The sequence below is a fragment of the Lampetra planeri genome, chromosome 5 (genome assembly GCF_965212315.1).
Source record: "Lampetra planeri chromosome 5, kcLamPlan1.2.h2, whole genome shotgun sequence".
Taxonomy (NCBI): domain Eukaryota; kingdom Metazoa; phylum Chordata; class Hyperoartia; order Petromyzontiformes; family Petromyzontidae; genus Lampetra; species Lampetra planeri.
This window is the reverse complement of record NC_136111.1, coordinates 2,962,376-2,969,588: the sequence shown is the minus strand read 5'-3', so window position 1 is coordinate 2,969,588 and position 7,213 is coordinate 2,962,376. Positions and strand designations below refer to the sequence as shown.

The 7,213-nt window shown below is 55.1% G+C and overlaps 1 long non-coding RNA gene across 1 annotated transcript; it reads right to left on the bottom strand.

The window, feature by feature from the left end:
- Positions 1–3,232: 3,232 nt before the first annotated feature.
- Positions 3,233–4,378, bottom strand: LOC144719191 (uncharacterized). Its single transcript, XR_013585554.1, has 3 exons — positions 4,243–4,378; positions 3,839–3,897; positions 3,233–3,325 (listed from the first exon to the last, which is right to left on the bottom strand). It is a non-coding gene; the product is annotated as an uncharacterized LOC144719191 (long non-coding RNA).
- Positions 4,379–7,213: the final 2,835 nt, after the last annotated feature.

Sequence of the window (7,213 nt, the reverse complement as noted above, 5' to 3'; positions counted from 1 at the left end):
CCACAATGCCCACGACACTCGTCTCTTGCGTGTGACAAGCCACCCGAGCGTTCTCCAGCCTCAACCCTGCTTTTCTTCCCACGTCTGATGAGAACGCATCGCCCGTGGCGTTACTGTGATCATCAACGCAAAACTCCTCTTCAGCAGGCACGCTCTTCTCGTCGAGCTGAAACAGTCCGCGCGTGAGACCGAGAGGAGGGCGAGGGTTGGGAGAAGTCCACGACTCGAGCCGCCTTCCCCCCCGTGCCCCGTACCCAAGGTCTGGAAGATGCCTCCGGCGAGACCGCAGAGCCTCACGGCGAAGTGCGCGTACGAGACGCTCTCCTCCGCCACGAGCACGCGCAGCGGGGCGAACGAGAAGCGCACGAAGATCCCTGCGACGCGCGCACAGCAGCGCAGCGGAGTGACACGAGCGGAGGCTGGGGGTGAGGTGGGGGGGGGGGTCCTCCTCACGGTCTCGGCGTGAGAGACGACGACAGTGGATTGACGCGCTCACAAGGGGGGCAGCCCAATCCAAAAATGGGCGCGATGGGTTTTTTTTTATTTTAAGAGGAGAAAAGGGTGGCATGGTGGGCGTGGTAATTGGGGGTGGCATGAGACGGAGGGTGTGTGCAGAGGAGAAATGAAGGTGGTGGGATGGAGAGTAGATGACGAAGGTGGTGGGATGATGGAGGAGCGATGCCGCTGGTGGAATGGGGCTGGTCTGCGGTTGGTGAGATGGGTGTAAGCTAACTAACTCCCTCTTCCTGATGACGAACGCTTGTGTTGCGATCGAAACGTCGTGGTTTTTTTTATTATTTTCTTTGAACCCATCTACGTGACTTCACCGAAAGACTCAAAGAATATGAATTCCTGCAGTCACGAAAGCTTTAAGTCAAGATTTACGGGTGGTATGATTGAGATGACGGGATGAGGAATGGTGAGAGATGGAGATGGGATGCAGACTGAGGATGTTGTCGGCTGGGCTTAGGGGCAGGGAGTGGGGTTGGGGTTGGTGAGCGAGTTATTGGGTGGTATCGAGGCAGTGGAGTTCATCTGCTGCAGGAGATGGGAGGTTTGATGCAGGATGGATCAAATGGTGGAATGCTAGGTGTGCCCGAGGGAGGCAATGAGGTAGAATGGTGATGGAATGGAGGGTGGATGTCGGGTGGAAGGAAGCGCGAGGCCAAGGTGGCTAAGCGTTGTGCGCTGTGTGGGCGTGTGACGTTACCTGGGACGGTGTGCCTGCGGTAACGGCCTGGTGAGTAGTCAGTGTCTGCCACCACGTGCTGCAGTGAAAGGGTTGCCCGGGGGTAAGGGGGTGTGAGAGGTGGGAGTCATGTCATCACAGTAAACTCGCAAATTCTGCTTGTCCGGTCCTCCTCGTAACAATTTGTACCGGTGGCTTTAGCCTCACTTGGACCTGGTTTATTTGTCTCAAGAGAGGTGGGTCCCGTATTAAGATAAACAATTTACCAAACACTGAATAATCATTCCGCTTTATTGTGGAGAATGTATGGGACGTGTGCGTTATTTAACTTTGGGGTTTGTGTGTGTCTGTGTGTTTGGACTGTCGTCCTTCCGCTCGCACCTCCGATGAGCACGGTCGGCTTACGTACGGTGCGAAAAAAGTCCAACGTACATTCGGGAAAGATCACCACCGGCTGGTGGTAGAGTACTCAACTTGGCAGAGAGACTAAACTTTTTATTTTATTTTAGCAGCTAAGGCCCACTGAGCTTTTCTCAGAAGCCACCTGGCCACAAGTGATAGCCCAACAAAGAGGCTTATCACGTGGAAAGTTATAGCAGCCAAATACTCTAAACGCACGTTGATTTTAAATGTAGGGGTAAAGCCCGGAGAAAAATCCACGCGACCACAGAGAGAGAGAGATGTGCAACCTCAAAATATACAACGAGCGTCAAGGGTTGGGATTGAACCCACGAACCCCTGTGTACCAGGCGAGGTAGTGAACATCCCCACCTGCTCCGTGACGGAGTACTGATGCGTGTCGACGTGCGCGCTCCGGGTGCGCACGCACGTGGGCACCACCTGCAGGAAGTACTGGAACTTCTGCATCTCTGCGAAGACAGACGGCGAGGTGGATGAGGTGGAGCAATGAGGCAGGCAGCCCCCAAACCCCCAACACCACCACCCCCAACGACCGCTGCGATCAATTTACATCACAGTTCCTATGATCACTGTTACATTGTTTTTATAGCTTTATTTTGGTGATTTTGAAAACGTTTTGGTTTAGCCATGTTTGTTTGTTGTAGTACAGAGTTATCCTGATAACTTTAATCTAAATTGTCTTATGGTTGTTATTGTTCGACTTGCATCCCACTGGGATTTTTGCAAACAGCGTTGAAATACGGTGTTTTTTATGGAAGACTTTGCTGTTTTATCCTAGATTTTTCTGTTGCGTGTAGTCACTTTAAGATGTTTCTTGTTCATGTTTTTGTTTGTTGCGGTTGCACCCGAGTCAAGAGCCGCATGGCTCACAGGGTTATACCTCTTCTTGGTTCTTTCGGTAAAGTCACGTAGAATGGAAATAATAAAATAATAAAAATAAAACATAATAAAATAATTCTCACGACGTTTCGGCCACAACGCAAGCAGCCGTCCTCAGGTGGAAAACCCGTTCGCGCACGCCGTGCGCAATTGTGGGGCGGGAGCAATTTTGATGGTGGGCATGCAATGCTCGCGCAAGAGCCGTTCCAGGTATACGAGTCGTTTACGTGTGCGGTGCTGCGAACGGTTGTGGCGTGGTTAGCGAAGCGGCGCTAACAACCCGGCCACCCGAGTTCGATTCTCGGTCACACGTTAAAATCGTTGGCACATATCTGAACCCATTCTGGCCCAATCCTTTCATCGACTTCGCCTTAAATTGAGTACCGGGGAGACAGAACTACGCAGGGAATGGTTCTGGCCACACCAACCCCCTCGTGAACCATGTGGCCCTTCATAGGTGCTCGCTAAGAGCACGTGTCCCAACAGTGTGCATGGCTATACGGGCGATCTTTGTGCACGTGGTGGGCACGTGGTGTGCACGTGGTGGGCACGTGGTGTGCACGTGGTGGGCACGTGGTGTGCACGTGGTGGGCACGTGGTGTGCACGTGGTGGGCACGTGGTGTGCACGTGGTGGGCACGTGGTGGGCACGTGGTGTGCACGTGGTGGGCACGTGGTGTGCACGTGGTGGGCACGTGGTGTGCACGTGGTGGGCACGTGGTGTGCACGTGGTGGGCACCTCGTGTGGCCGTGCGCGCGTCCCCGTCGAGCGCGTTGACGATGCCCGGCGCGCGCTGCCCGAACGACAGCTCGTCGATGCGGTGCGAGAAGTTAAAGCCTGCGGTGACACGGCACCACAGCCATCGTCATCATCACCACCACCACCGTCCACCTCGTCACCTTCATCACCACCAACTTCATCACCACCACCACCACCGTCCACCTCGTCACCTTCATCACCACCAACTTCATCACCACCACCGTCCACCTCGTCACCTTCATCACCACCAACTTCATCACCACCACCACCACCGTCCACCTCGTCACCTTCATCACCACCAACTTCATCACCACCACCGTCCACCTCGTCACCTTCATCACCACCAACTTCTTCATCATCACCACCACCGTCCGCCTCGTCACCTTCATCACCACCAACTTCATCACCACCACCACCGTCCGCCTCGTCACCTTCATCACCACCAACCTCATCATCATCATCACCGTCTGGGGCTGTGGGGTAACCCCATGAGCCACCCGCTGAGGTTGGTCATCGATGTGCGTGTGTGTTGAACTTCTTTGCACCGAATGCAGCCAACAGTGCTCATCGCAGGTGCGTGGAGGTACTCACTTTCCTCGGGCAACATGTAGTGCAGGATGTGCGCGTGTCCGTGGCGGTGCCCCCGTGACCTGCACACAGATGCGCGCGAGCGTGAAGGGCACGGTAAGGTCACGCGCCGTGCGGATGTTGCAGTACGGCAGATGAGACAGAAAATTAGATGGAAGATGGTGAAACGGGAGATGATAGCGGAGATTAGATGAGAGGTAAGATGATGTAAAATGGAAGATGAGAAGGGAGATGAGATGTAAGATGTGGGATTTGACATGGAAGATGATATGGGAGATGATATGTAAGATGAGATGGGAGTTGAGATGTAAGATATGATAGATGATATTTGAGATGATAAGAAGATGAGATGTAAGATATGTGAGATGAGATGGGAGATGCTACATTGAACTTGCGCGTGCACTTACTTCCCGGGGACGATGTGGAAGTTTCCGGGCACCTGGAGAAAATAATCAGAATCAAAACACGTGCGGGAGGACAATTACTCACCCCAGGGCCAGTCGCTCCCACACACGCACCCGTTCATACACTCCCCATGGTGCTATACACTGCAATGGCGTTAACCGGGTGTAATCTGAATTATGTTACCTACCTGTCTTCAACGAGAGAGAGAAATAGTTCATAACTCTGCCACGTGCCCCCACGCATTGACTCACCTCACCCTCTGCATCAGTCCTCCACGTGTTCTACGAGCATCGCTCGCCACGTAAACAAAGTGGCTACCGCTCGTCGTCCGCGTTCGTACTCTGCCCCCCCTCCCACCCCTCCGTCAGCCTCGCGCATTGTCCACCACACGTCCTCCGGCGTCCGTCACCTTCTTGGTGATGAGCGTGCCGTGGATGCGGCACGCGTCCGGCTCGCGGTCCGGCAGCTCCCCCCCACTGCTCTCCTCCCTGTGCCGGGGCAACGGTTTCGGGGCAGGGGTCAGAGGTCGGCGATGGGGGGAGGGGTGGCTCCGTCACCGATTACGTTGGGAAGAGTGAGAAGTCTCATTTACAGGACCACGCAAGCCGTGAAGTGTCGTCAGAAGGAATCGCCTGGGTGACGAGTGGCTCACCGACGTGCCTCACCTTGGTGACGAGTGGCTCACCCACTGCCTCACCTGGGTGACGAGTGGCTCACCCACTGGCTCACCTGGGTGACGAGTGGCTCACCCACTGGCTCACCTGGGTGATGAGTGGCTCACCCACTGGCTCACCTGGGTGATGAGTGGCTCATCCACTGGCTCACCTGGGTGATGAGTGGCTCACCCACTGGCTCACCTGGGTGATGAGTGGCTCACCCACTGGCTCACCTGGGTGACGAGTGGCTCACCCACTGGCTCATCTGGTTGACGAGTGGCTCACCCACTGGCTCACCTGGGTGATGAGTGGCTCACCCACTGGCTCACCTGGGTGACGAGTGGCTCACCCACTGGCTCATCTGGTTGACGAGTGGCTCACCCACTGGCTCACCTGGGTGACGAGTGGCTCACCCACTGGCTCACCTGAGTGACGAGTGGCTCACCCACTGGCTCACCTGGGTGATGAGTGGCTCACCCACTGGCTCACCTGGGTGATGAGTGGCTCACCCACTGGCTCACCTGGGTGACGAGTGGCTCACCCACTGGCTCACCTGGGTGATGAGTGGCTCACCCACTGGCTCACCTGGGTGATGAGTGGCTCACCCACTGGCTCACCTGAGTGACAAGTGGCTCACCCACTGGCTCACCTGGGTGACGAGTGGCTCACCCACTGGCTCACCTGGGTGACGAGTGGCTCACCCACTGGCTCACCTGGGTGACGAGTGGCTCACCCACGTGCCTCACCTGGGTGACTAGTGGCTCACCCACATGGCTCACCTGGGTGTCTCACCCAGGTGGCTTATCTGGGTGGCCCACATGGGTGGCTCACCTGTGTGGCCAGCCTAGGTGGCTCGCCTGGGTGGCTCACCCAAGTGGCTCATCTGGGTCGTTCACCCAGGTGGCTCATCTGGGTGACCCACACGGGTATTCACCTGGTCGGCTCAGGCCTCACCTGGGCGGCATGCGCTCGCTGAAGCCCTCCTTGAAGAGCACATCATGCAGGCCCTGCTCGACAGCGAGGCGCAACTTGAGAGCCTGCACTCTCCTGCACGGGGAGGTGAGTCGGGGGGGGCAGGATCAGTGAGTGCGGGCGGCGAGGGAGACACGGGGACCAAGGGAGAGTGCCACGAAAGAACACAGTGAGGGACAAAGCGATGGAGGAGGCAGGAAGACAGAACACGATAGAGGGTGGTGTGTGGACAGGTGGGTGCAGCATGTAAAGTGCACCTAGCTTGGCACAGTCACGGTGGTAGCATCGCTGCCACTTGGTGCCGAATGGCGGCCGCTGTTGTTGCTGCAGGAGCACGGTGTATGGTGCATGAAGGTGTGCGGTGCATACAGCTGTGGCGCGTTCAGGTGTGTTAAGCTTACAGGTGTGGTCCTGTGCGGTGCATACTGGTGTGCTAAATATATACAGGTGTTTGCAGGGTATAGGGTGGAGAACGTGTGAGGGTACAGGTGCTCATAAGGTGCGTGTCACTTGGGCTCCACTCACTCCTGCCACCTCCGCTGGTTCTCGCTCAGATCGAAGTAGGCCTGGGAGGCGGGCGGTGATGGACACGCACACACGCACGTGAGTTGACGCACACACACACCTGAGTTGACGCACACACACACCTGTGGTGCACAGGTAACTACCGTGGCGTCGTTCAAAGCAGAGTAGACCACGTATGCCGGCTTCCTGCCGGATTTACACGCGACAGTAAAGCCCGTCGCATGACAGTCAGAGCAATGCTTCATTCCCAGAGCTGGAATTTTTAGCCGATGCATGTAGAACTAAATATAATCGGATGATATTTTTTACGCGCAGTCATTGGTGACCAGGCTAAGACCATGTATGTTGAACGTATTCAGCACCGTACGGAGCCAAACGTGCTAATCGCAGGTGCGGGGAAGGACAACAAACGAAACACTCCATCTGAGACCAAACTTTATTCATTCGTGGCTTGCTTGCATTCAAACCCAGGTTCTCGGTGGTGCCGGCCCAGTGCTATGTGTGACCTCTGAGCCACTGAACCACCTTATGTCTCCTACATCTTAGTGTCAAGTTCATTTATTAGGTATAGCCCTGTGAGCCATTCGGCTCTTGAATCGGGTGCAACCGCAACAAACAAAAAAACAAAAACATGAACAAAAAAACATCTTAAAGTGAATATGTGACTGAGTGCAAACAGAAAATCCAAGAAAATACAGCAAAATATTTCAGAAAAAAAACACCGTACACCAACGCTGTGTGCGAAAATACCAGTGGGATGCAAGTCAAACAACCAACAACAACCACAAGACAACTTAGATTAAGGCAATCAGTCTAACTC